Source organism: Ambystoma mexicanum, chromosome 3p (genome assembly GCF_040938575.1).
Source record: "Ambystoma mexicanum isolate Mex_15411 chromosome 3p, UKY_AmexF1_1, whole genome shotgun sequence".
NCBI lineage: Eukaryota > Metazoa > Chordata > Amphibia > Caudata > Ambystomatidae > Ambystoma > Ambystoma mexicanum.
In genome coordinates this window covers 257872978-257886534 of record NC_090925.1, presented here as the reverse complement: position 1 = coordinate 257886534, position 13557 = coordinate 257872978, and the positions used below count along the sequence as shown (strand labels likewise).

The window sequence follows — 13557 nt, the reverse complement described above, 5'->3', positions numbered from 1 at the left end:
GTGATGGGAATATTGCATAAAAGCTTTTGCTAGTTCGGCGTTCTGACCCTCCTCGGTCAACAAATCGTCCATGATGATAATATTCACCATGCTCGGTGGTAAGCTACGATTGTCGATGAAACTCTCAGACATACCTTCTACAAACTGAAGGTGTTTAAACTTCTGTTGCAAGGTGTTGTAAAGAGGTTGCCAGAAACTGTAAAACCAAATAATGTTATCAGGGCAGTGTGGGTTTTTTCTAAATGTTTTTTGACAAAATAACTCTTGCCGCAGTTAGAAGGGCCAGCCAGCACACTCGCAAAGGGGTGCTGTAGCCTGGTATCCATAATGACAAATACTTGCGCATTAACAAAACATGCACAGATATCTAGGCGAGCACTTCCCGGGTTAGGTTAAATCACAGTGGGTTGTTAGACTTTCAGCCTTCTAGAAGTTAATAAAACTAACATTGTTATATTTCTACGTCTATATCTGACATTTAAGTGCTACATGAATACTTACAAATGAATTGTCATTCTTTACCTAACAAGAAGCTGTAAATAATAAACATGATACACCGCAACACACAATATATCTAATAAATTATTCAGCATATAGCGACCCATCCATCACACCTGTAAAAAAAAAACATTGGGTTGTCATTTGTTAGCCGTGTCATGACACCTGTTATAAAAAAAAATAGAACATCTCTGCTCGTTGGGGCCTCAGGCAATCCATCGACACATTAATCTCGGGAGGATAGCTCAATGGCAACGTGCTCGCCTTGGAAGCAAGATGACACGGAGCAGCACAGTTTCGATCCCCGGGTCCGCGCTTATAAACCTCTGGGTATTAAGCGGGTTATAAATAACCTATCATATATTAATAAATCAGAAGAACAATTTCGATTGTCGGGCCCCCAGGACACTCCTTGGGCCCCTTTGGATGAATAAAAAAAAAAACAAGAAAAAAAATAACTCCACGTTTCAGGCCCCCCAGACATTCCTTGGGCCCTTGATGATGAACAACAAAGATAACCCATTGATGAATCAAAGAAAATAACTTCTGGGTCGCGCCAGTCTTCACCGGTCATCGCCGCAGCTCGCCGGCTTGCTGGTAATTCCCGCGTCTGCGGGCCAAGTGACTAGCTAGCCCATACATCGTCTCTCTCACAAAGTAAGTTTTAGAAAGTAAGTTTTAGATACTTCTTTCCACTGCTTATTCATGTGTTTGAAGAAAACACTGAGCCAGTCAACCATGAATAGATCTAAGATTGCGCCATTGCTAGTTTTATCTCTCTCTCTTCTTAACACACGCTTGCTATACAAACATGGTGTTGAAATCTCCGATTATACCAACGATCAGAAGCCCGATTTCTTTGGTATTACGGAAACCTGGCTCAACCCTGACATACCCACCCAGGCCACACTTTCCCTGCCTGACAACTACACTCTTTTCAGAGCAGACCGTTTGCTGGGCAAAGGTGGTGGAGTGGCAATTATGTGCAAGTCAAGCCTTGAATGTCACGAATTTCCCCACACTTCTCTGGAAGGCTGTGAGAGTCTATGGGTAAAAATAAAAACCTCCCCAAACACCACACTAAGCACACACACGATTTATCGTCCACCTAAAATCATGCCCCTTTTTGAAGAACAGTTTAGTGATCTCCTAACCCAGATCTGTGCCACTAAAGGCCCTGTTATTGTCATGGGTGATTTTAACTATTGGGCCAATGACCAGCAGGACAAAGCAGGTACCAACCTTATGGAAGCTGTAACTTGTACACTGGCTGAGAGCTGTACTAGAGCAAGTTGTTTGAAAAAGGATACGTCTTTTCTTGAGTGGTTCGAATTTCAGCAGGAAGGCAGAGCTTTGGTAAGTTCAGTTGTTTGAAAAAGGATACGTCTTTTCTTGAGTGGTTCGAACTTCAGCAGGAAGGCAGAGCTTTGAGGATTCCCAGCTTGAGGATGGGGAATATTCAGCGTGTGAAACTAAGTAGGATCCCATGCAGGAGGCAGGTGGAGTTCAGTTCAATTGGGCCCTTATGAAGAAGAGGTTACCCTCGAAACGCGTCGGCCACCCCACAATTGGACAGCATCATCTCTTCATCATTTATTGCTTCATCGCAATTTGTTTTAATATGTCATACGTCATGAATTACTTTGTATAACAGATTGTGCTTTTTGGCAAATTTTATTTTGTTTTCTTCTTTGCCAAATAAATCGTTATATGCTCAACTAACAAAACTGCTGTTATATATTTATACATTGATAGATTTATATCTATATATTTGAAGGCCCTATGTGGCATCAGTAAATAGTGTGCAGGGGACGGGAGGGCCCCACCTTTTGGGCCCTCTTCTATTTTCTCTTCACCAACCTTATGGATACCATCAACTCCTTTGGCCTTACCCAGTGGATGGAGTCTCCCACGCAAAGCAAGGGACATACCTTAGATTGGCTGGTCTCCCAAAATACCAATATTTCTGACATCTTGGTTACACCGTGCATCTGGTCGGACCACTTTCTCATCCAAGCCAAGATCTCACTACCGTCTCCTCCTCCCAAACTTAATACGAACCCACATATTCAAAAAATGTCTCGCAATCTAAAGAATCTAACAGCACCAAAACTCACTGAACGACTGTTAATCAAGCTTCAATCCCTACACAACTTTGATGATCCCACAAAATTGATTAACCCTCTGTCTACCAACATCAAAGAAGCAGTAAACGACCTTGCCCCTCTGAAGATGAAGGCAATAAAGACTGAAACCGCAAAGAACAAATGGTTCAATAAAGAAATTCTCAAAGCTAGACAAGAAAAAAGAGCTCTTGAAAGAGCTTGGAGAAAAGACCCCAATGATAACACCCTAACAAAATACAAAAAATACGCCCTCAACTATAAAAAGCTCATCACTGAAGCTAAGGCCACACACTATAATGACAGAATAGTTAACGCTAAATCTAACACTGGGGAGCTATTTCAAATCTTAGCTTAATTTCAAAATCAGCCTCCTCCCACGAACAACATTATCAAGGACGATAAGTGGTGTCAGGGCATTCATGATTCCTTTCTACTCAAGATTGATTCTCACAAAGAAAAAATCAGTAAAGCCCTTGATAACGTAGCCATTACACAATCCACTCCTGATACCACTTCACCCAACACCTGTGAAAATACTATCCCCCCATTCTTTTTCACGCACTACACTGAAGAGGAAGTATTCAAAATCATTCAGGATCTCAAAGCCACATCTTGTCCAGCAGATGACTGCCCCACCAGTATTCTTAAGGAGTCATTAGAGACCCTGGTCCCATGGATCACCAAACTGGTTAACCTCTACTTTGATGAGGGTCTAGTGCCGGACCTGCTTAAGTCGGCATGGATCACTCCTCTACTGAAAAAAGAAGGCCTAGACCCAGCCAACAATGACAATTACCGACCCATAACTAACGTGCCCTATGTTCTCAAGATACTTGATAAACTGGCCTACTTACAGCTACAGGCCCATGTTGAAAGATACGATATCTTGGGCACCCGTCAGTCGGGATATAGGGCTCGTCATGGAACTGAGACAGCTATGCTTGATCTGAAATCTACACTTGCTAGCATAGCTGAAAAAACCAAGCTGCTCTGCTCATGCTATTGGGCCTCTCCGCGGCCTTTGACCTAGTTGATCACAGCTTACTAGTGTCAAGGCTCGGAGAGGTTGCCAACTGCTCTGCAATTGCATCCAAATGGATCGCCTCCTTTCTGGGTCCCAGAATGGTAAGGGTCTGCGTGGGTGATATACAATCTTCCCCTATCCCTCAGACATGTGGCGTCCCTCAGGGCTCCTGTCTGTCGCCGCTGCTCTTCAACCTTTACATCCGGCCCCTTCTCGATCTTTTGAACAAACTAGGAGTGCAATATACAAACTGCGCCGATGACACTCAGGTTGTTATTCAGTTGAGTGGCTCATACAGTAGTGACTCTGTAACCATTAACCGAATATATAAAGCCATACAAGGTTGGATGGCTTGTAATTCCCTGGCCCTTAATGAAAAAAAGACTGAACTCCTTATTGTGGCATCTAAAAACACCCGGGCAAAACTGGATCCTAACTACGCCTCTTTTCATATTGCCAACAACACCATCACAGTTCAAAAGAAAGTCAAGACCTTGGGAGTAGTTCTTGATGAGGTACTCTCCATGAAACCCCATATTTCCAGCATAAAATCTAGTTGTAGTATTATAAACAAGAGAATCAGATATAGTCGACCATTCATATCGGAAGAGAACTGTGCTCTATTGTCCACTGCATTGATAAATTCAAGATTGGACTATTGTCACAGCCTCCTGGCGGGCACCACAGCCTCTAATATTCAATCCTTACAAGTGGCACAGAACAATGCTGTTCTGTGCCACTTGTAAGGATTGAATATTAGAGGCTGTGCGTAACATCTTCAATCAGTCACGTCGCACACACATCTCTACTTTTAGGAAAAGACTCCACTGGCTACCCGTTAAACACCGCATAACGCATAAGATGCTTACTACGACCCATAAATGCCTCAGTTTTAGCAGCCCAACCTATCTGTCATCCCGTATAGGCATAAAACCCAACGTGAGGAACCTTCGTTCTTCTTTGGCGGTCACTCTCAATTATCCCAAATTCAGGACAGCCAAATTTGGAGGCACAACACTGGATGCTCAGGGTCCCCTTTTGTGGAACACACTTCCAGCAGGTATACGGCAGATCCAGAGTTACACCACGTTCAAACGTGCCATCAAGACTCACTTATTCAACTTGGAATAATGTCCTGACCCATTTCTCCTTTTCCACTTTCTTGTTTGTCCTCGTCTTGTTTTGTTCTATGTGCGCCCTGAGGCCCACGGGCATGTTGGCACGTTACAAAAATTAAAATAAATAAATAACAACTTTGATCCTAGGGCCCCCAGACATTCCTTGGGCCCTTACGGTCAACAGACAAGATGACCTATCCTCGGGCCCTGACATTCTGTAGCACCGGTTGTCAAAACTCAGTGCTTGATATCTTGGTAGCAGCAGCTCCTCAGGTGTATAACACCTGTTTATCCATGCGAAACAGGCCCCATCCCAGCACCTTCAAGAGATTCAGTACAGACCGGCAAACCCATCCCTGTGCTCTCAAAACATTCAGAATTTGACGATCCATACAAAGCATCCTGCCCTTTGAAGACTTTGTAACCCTTTTAGGCCCCCAGACGTTCCAGTGGCCATTACAAAGACTCCAGAGCCATCCGGGCCCAGTGATGAATTTACAATAAACTCTGTGGCAGTGGGGCCCCCAAATCCATTGGCCCTTGCTGCTGATGTACGAAAAATGGCAGCCCTATTCTTGGGTCAATAAAACATGCAAGGTTTGTTGATCCAGAAACAACAGGCTGCACCATTCCAATGTCCTCGAGTTGTCCACCACTGCAGGCTGTTCTTCCAGAAGTAGCCTGTTGCAACATCCAGTTGTTGAGAGCCATTTCTACAAACAAACAAAATGAAGAATCAGTACATTATAATATTAATATTTACACCCCGAGACCAAATATGACATCCTGAATCTCTGCGACCATGAACATTTTCAACCGCCCATGTGATCTGTGACACATTGGCAAAAAGCGTAAAATTGCAGCGATATTCTTTTAACTCATGACACACAATTAAGAAAACAACACAACATCAGACAATAGGGCCACACACCGGACACCAGGGTCCACACATCGGACAATAGGGCAACACATCGGACCCAGGGGCCTAACATCGGATAATAGGGCCGCATATCAGACTCAGGGGCCACACATCGGAAATAGGGCCACACATCGGACACCAGGGGCCACACATCTGACCCAGGGGCCACACATCGGACAATAGGGCCAAATATCAGACCCAGGAGCCACACATCGGTCACCAGGGGCGACACATCGGACAATAGGGCCACACCTCAGACACAGAAACAATGTGACCATTAGAACCCGCTTTGATAAATGATTCTCTCCAACCAGGCACTGTGCATAGTTGAATACATTAATTTAGAATGCTGGCTCTAAGCACAGCCCTCCTCAAAATGTGCAGAGTTTACAGAGAATATGTTTGGTATAAACACTACTTCAAAATCCATTTCTGCTTTCTTATGCCTATATAAAGGTCATGACTACTCATAACAATGTAGCTGATGCTTTGTCCCATTTTAAAACTGCAGGAGTTCCAGTGTTACCTACCAATGGCAGATGATGACGCCTTTTCCCGAAATACTCTGGGGGCTTGGTGCCCAAATTTAGCTTAGCTGATTGAGGATTCTCTTCAAAGAAGACTAAGAGGGCTTATGAGAAGTCTTTCAGGGAGTCCGGGGAATTTTGTGGGGCACAGAGCCTACTTGACATATTTCATAGGGATGCTGTAATTAAGTTCTTAGGGAACATCCCAGCGCCAGTGGTATCTGTTGCGGTGGCCAGGACAAAGATGGCCATTATTGGGTTTTTTGCAGGCTTGCAGGAGAGGGCAACCCCTTCCACCGACATTGCCGTAAGGAAAGCACTGATGGGTTGGAAGAGGGTGGAGGGCACACAAGGGGACACCAGAGAGCCATTCGATCCAGGAAAACTGGCTTCCATCATGAGAGAATTGGGGGGAATATGTATGTATGGATGAATGGGAGGCAACCTTGTTTAAGGCTTCCTTCACCACTGCTTTCTTTGGCACCTTCAGGGAGATAGTGGGTTCCTTTATGACAGATTGGGTAGGAGTATTATCCAGGGGGACCTCTCTTTTGAGGGGGACGACCGGGTGCACCTGTGGTTGAGAAGGTCAAAAACCAATCAGGAGGGTAAGGATTCCAGGGTGACAGTGACACTCCACTGGATGGCCGAGATTTGTCCAGTAGGGTTACTAAGGGCCTTTATGCTCCACAGGGGGGAGCAGACAGACCCCTTTTCCTGCATAAGGATGGCTTGTGCCTCTCGAGGTACTAGTTCAGGAGAATCTTTGAGAGGTCATTTCAAAGAGTTGGGCTCTGAGGGTTGGGGTTCACCCTCCCCATTCCTTTCGAATTGGGACAGCTACTACTGCCGCAGGCTATGGCTGTGAAGAGCGGCAGATCAAGGAGATTGGGCAAAGTCCAACACTTACAAGGTCTATCACAAATACCTTGTCAATCCACTGTTCATACCGCTGAGCAATTCCGCATCACCTCTTATCTGATAACAATAGCACTTGCAGGGGCATCCTATGGAAACTTATGGATAATACCACATCTAATCTGTCTAATACTTCCCTCCAAAATGGTTCGAGAGCAGCACCACAACATGTGAATAAGTGTTCCCTTCTCTTTACCACATCCCCAACATACATCATTGTCACCCAGACCCAAATTACACATGCGTACTGGCTTCCAATACAAACGTCCTAATATTTTTTGATGAATAAGTCTCAACTTAACGTCCAACTTACTCCGGTAGTTCAAACGCCACATTTTACCCATTCCCTTTCCGTGATCTTACATCCCATTTCCTCCTCCCATTTCTCGAACAACTTCCTCCAGGATTCAGTAACTGAAAAACTCACTGGCATGAGGTTTGTGTAAGTACATACCATACATGGTGAGGTTAAAATAATTCTACAGCCTGCTGGGTCTTCTTCTAATGGCTTAGATAACACGTTTAGTCTCTCACTCAAAAGGGACTTTAGTTCTGCAAATCTTCTCCTCTCTCTCTATTAGCTAGATGAAACGTCCCTTGCAGCTCTTCAAACGTTAATATCTGTCCATCTCATATTACATCTCCTATGCTTAAGATCCCATTTGAGATCCAACTCCACCAATGTATGGTCTTGTTAGCAATCTGCAGGCCAGGATTGAGCCAAATAGAGGCCTTTTAATTTAAATATAGATTTCCATTCAATATAATAAACCACCAAATAAGTGTATCCTTGTTCAAAACAATAGACAGTAATTTGCCAACCCCTCCAGGCAATTTCTCCATTGAATAGATAGCGTTTAACTTGAACCTAGACAATCTACCACTTTCAATTGATAACCATGTTGGCTCATGATCATTCTCTATTGACATATAAAACACTGCCTTCTTCAGTATGAACCCTTTATAATACTTCGCAAGGTCTGGATACCCAAAACCCCCCTCCTTAGTACTACGCAATAAAATGAATATTGGGATCTTTGGTCTTTTCTTCTCACCCCACAAAAAGTTCTGGAAAACTTGATCTATTGTTTTCATCATTTCTTTTTAGAAGCTTAGAGGCAAGGATTGCATCACATAAAGTACATAAGGTAAAAGGGTCATATTGATTGCATTGATCTTTTCCCCAAAGCCCGATGGACAATCGCTCCCATTTCCTTATGTCACTATTTAAAGTTTCCACTAATCTTTTCACATTAAACTCCACCATCTTCTTTATATCTTTGATCAGATAAATGCCTAGTTATTTCACGTGAGATTCAGACCACTTACAGTTACAATCAAAAAAGTCTCCTCTTTTGCAGGTCATAGAAAGTGGAAACACTTCCGTCTTGTCTGAATTAATTTGATGCCCCAAGAGTTTACCCACCTTTTCAAAAATCCTTTTCAAAATGACGCTACTTCTCTCTGGGTTAGAAAGGATAACCACCATATCATCTGCATAAGAAATAATCTTGACTTCTTGAAGTCCAAAGCTCAAAACCCTGATACCTTCTTCTTTGTGTAAATAGGCTATCAATGGCTCTGAAGACATATTAAATAAGACTGGCGACAAGTGACAGCCCTGTCTTGTCACTTCAATTGTTTTCAATTCGCTCAAATGCTTACTTTAAGATATGATGTTTTATTACTCAAATCCCCTTCACTGTGGCTTTAACGCCATCCCAGACCATTCTGAAGTCTTCAGACCCTTTATTCTCCTCAAAGAACATTTCCATAAGCTCCTGAACACTCTCCACAATACTCTCTTCTTCCAATATCCCTACTTTTAGACATCACCTCAAAAAGGTAGACACTGTTCAAGTGCAGATCTACAAGTGCATGATCCGAGATTTCCATTTCTCTAAAATTCACACTTAGGGTCTCAGCTATGAATTTATTTGTGATCAACATATAATCTATTCTGGAGAATGAGTTGCGTACTGGGGAATAAAACGTATGTTCCATTGAGGATGGATGCATTTCCCTCCATTAGGTCAAAAGCATCAGACAATTAATTATTCACCCAAATACGTGCTTTCGCTCTACTCTGAAGGCAATTGATTACCGCCAGAAAGTTGTTTCCAAGTCCCATATTTTGCATTGTAAACTTCAAAAACCTCCAACTCACTCTGTCAAACGCTTTATCTGCGTCCATGAAAATCAATGCTTTATTCAACAGCTCATTTTGGCGTAGACTCATTATGTCAATAAAAGTTCTTATATTGTCATATCCAAATATGTTTCTCATAAATCCTACCTGTGATTCATAAATCAATTTCCCACTACATGTTTCTAACCTATTTGCCATTATTTTAGCAAATATTTTCACATCTACATTTAATAAGGCTATGGGCCTGTAATTACCACATTTTTTTACGATCCCTCCCCTCTTTTGGTGTCAGTGAAATAGCTTCACTCATTAATTGGCATATTTCCCCGTCCTGTACAAAAAGATTGAATTGACTGCACAAGATAGGCGCTAAAAACATCTTAAATCTTTTATAGAATTCTAACGGCAGACCATCCATTCCTTGGGATTTTCATGTCTTAAGTTGTTTGATTGCCGAAAGAACCTCACTAATTTCAACTTCAACTTCTAAAGATGCACTTTCCTCCAATGTTAGTTTAGGAATATCTATAGTGGCGAAGAAGTCTTCTAAGTAAAAATGTGAAGGGAATACTTCTTCTGCATATAATACCTCATAAAAATGTTTAAAGCACTTACATATATCTACATTTCATGACATCAGGCAGCCTTGCTCATCCTGAATCTTCTGAACAAATGACCTTTTCGTTATCCCATTCAATCTATAAGCTAGCAACTTCCCACTTTTATCCCCACACTCCCAGCATTTCTGCATCGTAGTCCCAGTTCTGCTAACAAGTCTGTTTTACTCGCCAAAATCTTTTGAACATGAGTCACCTCCAACCTATCTTTAACTTCCACTGATCATGCATATTTTTGTTGTAGATGAGACAAATTTGCCTCAATTGTTTTCAATTCGCTCCAATGCTTACTTTAAGATATGATGTTTTATTACTCAAATCCCCTTCACTGTGGCTTTAACGCCATCCCATACCATTCTGAAGTCTTCAGACTCTTTATTCTCCTCAAAGAACATTTCCATAAGCTCATGAACACTCTCCACAATACTCTCTTCTTCCAATATCCCTACTTTTAGACATCACCTCAAAAAGGTAGACACTGTTCAAGTGCAGATCTACAAGTGCATGATCCGAGATTTCCATTTCTCTCAAATTCACACTTAGGGTCTCAGCTATGAATTTATTTGTGATCAACATATAATCTATTCTGGAGAATGAGTTGTGTACTGGCGGAATAAAACGTATATTCCATTGAGGATGGATGCATTTCCCTCCATATGTCTACCAAATCAAACTTCTGGAGGAAAAACTCAAATTCCTTAAATATACCAAAATGTGTGCTCCTACATTGAATAACTCGATCCATTTTGTAATCAAGGATACAGTTAAAATAACCTCCCAAAATAATTGTTTCTCCATGCATCTCACGTAACAATTATGTGATTTCATCAAAAAACACCTTTCCTGGTGAGCACGGACCATAAACACATCCCAGCGGGACTGTCTTCCCACTGTATTGAACGTCAACAAAGATCATTCAACCCTCCTCATCCATTGTTACTTCGTCAACAGTGAATTTCATACACTTCCTAAAAAAATTGTGAACACCTCTTGATCTAGCCGAAAAACAATTAGTCAACTCCCTATGATATCTAGAGTTAATTAGTAATTGCCTATCCTCATAAGTTAAATGTGTTTCCTGTAAAAACACTATGTCCACTTTATTTGGATTTCCAGACAATAGACACCACAGTAGACACCACATGCAAACAAACCACTGAACAGAAAAAAGCCATGAACAGAAAACACAATAATATTTCGACATTCGTATAGTCTGGAACAGATTTCCAGATCCCAACTGAGTACCCATCTGCCCAGCGTATAATGCATTCCAAACCATATCCTCATATCCTCCAGAGACCCAAGCACTTCTTGCTTAAATTTCTCAAAGTTATTGTCTCTCTTATTACAATTTTGTAGGGTGATGACCATACTCCCCCAATTCCCATTGTCATTGGTTAAATTGATGAAACATCAGGTAGAGCATCCCAATGAGCTGTCTACATATTTGTGTAATTAAAATGTTCACATATAGCAGTTATAAGTAGTTATAACATTCATCATGCTCCCTTCACATTCGCAGATTGCTTTCCTTTTCCCTTTCAACTGCCCCTACTTATTTTACTCTTAAACTTTGTTAGCTCACTCATGTTATTTTCCACAACTATATCCTTTTGAAATGAGCTCCAGAGTAGCCCATGCGAGCCATATAAATCATGCAAGTATTTTTGGACACTGCAAATTAGTCAAAGGTCACAGCCCGGTTTTAACATTTCTTTGGCTTTTACAGAGTTTTCTGAGTATTCCTTGAAGATACAGTTATTAGCCAATAACTCTTCCTCGAGGTACATATATCTCTCTCCAAGTAACAGAATTGCCACCCAGTAACATATATTTGCAAGCCACACCAAATTGCAGGTAGAAAACAGACTAATTTCCCCTCAAATTGATGCCAGGTGTATAATATCACTAAAAATTAGCCTAATTGTAACTCAAAGCATTTCCAATTTGCATTGAATTTGTTGTCCAGTCAACAGTATATTCCCACATCTACCCTATTTTTACCTTCCCTTGATTCATATATTCCCTATACATCTGGAGCTACCTACTCCGGGAATTTGTGCTTAATTTTAACCTTTGCCGGGCTTACTTCATGACCATTTCCCAGATAAACTTTCTTTTAAAATGTAACTAACTTGCCACCATTCCTTTCATAGCTAATAAGATGACCCGACTCATGAATGTCAGAGTAATCGACTGTCAGGCTTCAATGTCTCAAGTCATTGGTCTTCTGAGAGATAATCCCTGTAATAATTATAAGTTTACACAGGAGGGACAGGTAAGGTCATCTTACTCCATTAAAGTGTGATGCATACTATCTTTTATTACTTTGAGAGATATCAGTATCATTATTAAGACGAAAGCAGTAAAGTGCTCAATACTTGCATGGTTCACCATACCTATTTGCCTTGCTCCCCTTGTTTGATCACTGCATCTCCCTTATCCCCCCACACATCTCCCTGATTCCCTTCATTATTACTCCCTTGTCCCTTCTGCATTCCTTCTCAAAGCCTCCTTCCCCTTTTCCCAATTCCAGCATATGTAAATGCCTCTTATAGTCTATCCATGTGACCGCTATATTACCCTTGCCCTTTGTTTCCTTAGGCATCTAGGTTCTGTTCCTCCTCATAGTCCCACTTCCCCTTCACATCATTATCACCATCACCCTAATAGATATGATTGGCAGACTTGTCATGCTATTTTTTAGCTTAAATGGCCACTGCCACCATTCTTAACATACATATGCTCTATACCTTCTGATTGCTAAATCAAGCAACATCAATACATCCCTATCTAAACAACCTCGGAGGCATTCACCTACAAAAAAAGAATCACGCCTCTAAGTTAGTGCGTACAATAGGTAGCAACTCAATAACAAATGTAACTCAAACAATACGTATGTTACTAGCGACGCCTCAGGGTCATAATGTCGTATTCAGCGCTTGTTGCCACTTCTAAGTGTATATTGCGAGGAACGTTCGCGTATCCCTTTCTTCCAGCTGGAATTATTTCACATGTTTGCTCCCACCTGCCCCACCGCAACACATGCTCCATATTAATGTAGTTTAAACGATCCTCGTTTTACCGGTGTAGCGCCGCATTCTGAGTCAGAGCGTAGATCCGGCTCCTTTTGTCAGCTTTGCTTTGTGTATCTTCTCTCACGTTCCCGTCGCATGGCTGGTCCTTCTGTCATCACGTCACGTTATGCTCCTTATTTCTTAGGTTCTTTTCTCTAATATGCCTTCCAATCTGCATTTCACATGCGTGCTATATCTTTCGAATATATCCAATTTTAAAACGGTTTAAACGGTACCACAGTCCCATATTATACTACATTGTATTATGTTATAACAAACACATTAACGAAATAACCAAAAGAAAGCAAAATAACCAAAAGAAATCGTGTGTCTCACCAATATTGGAGGATTGGATTACAGAAATGAACTGCTTAGCGAATATTGAGAAATTTATATACAGGAAAATGGGGAAATTGAGTCTACATACAAAGGTCTGGGGAGCTTTTTTGAGTAGGTACTAGTTCATTGCTTATTTCTTTCCTTTTTCTATTCCTACATGTATATATCCTTTATGCTGTGTTGTGATATTTTGTGATTTATTGTTCAGTTTTGTTCTAAGTACTAAAATTAAAATAAAGAATTAA

The 13557-nt window shown here is 41.5% G+C and overlaps 1 long non-coding RNA gene across 1 annotated transcript; it reads right to left on the bottom strand.

Moving 5' to 3' along the window:
• Positions 1 to 1172: 1172 nt before the first annotated feature.
• LOC138580317 (uncharacterized) lies at positions 1173 to 13065 on the bottom strand. The gene is made up of 3 exons (XR_011304229.1): positions 12982 to 13065; positions 2359 to 5479; positions 1173 to 1740 (listed from the first exon to the last, which is right to left on the bottom strand). It is a non-coding gene; the product is annotated as an uncharacterized lncRNA (long non-coding RNA).
• Positions 13066 to 13557: the final 492 nt, after the last annotated feature.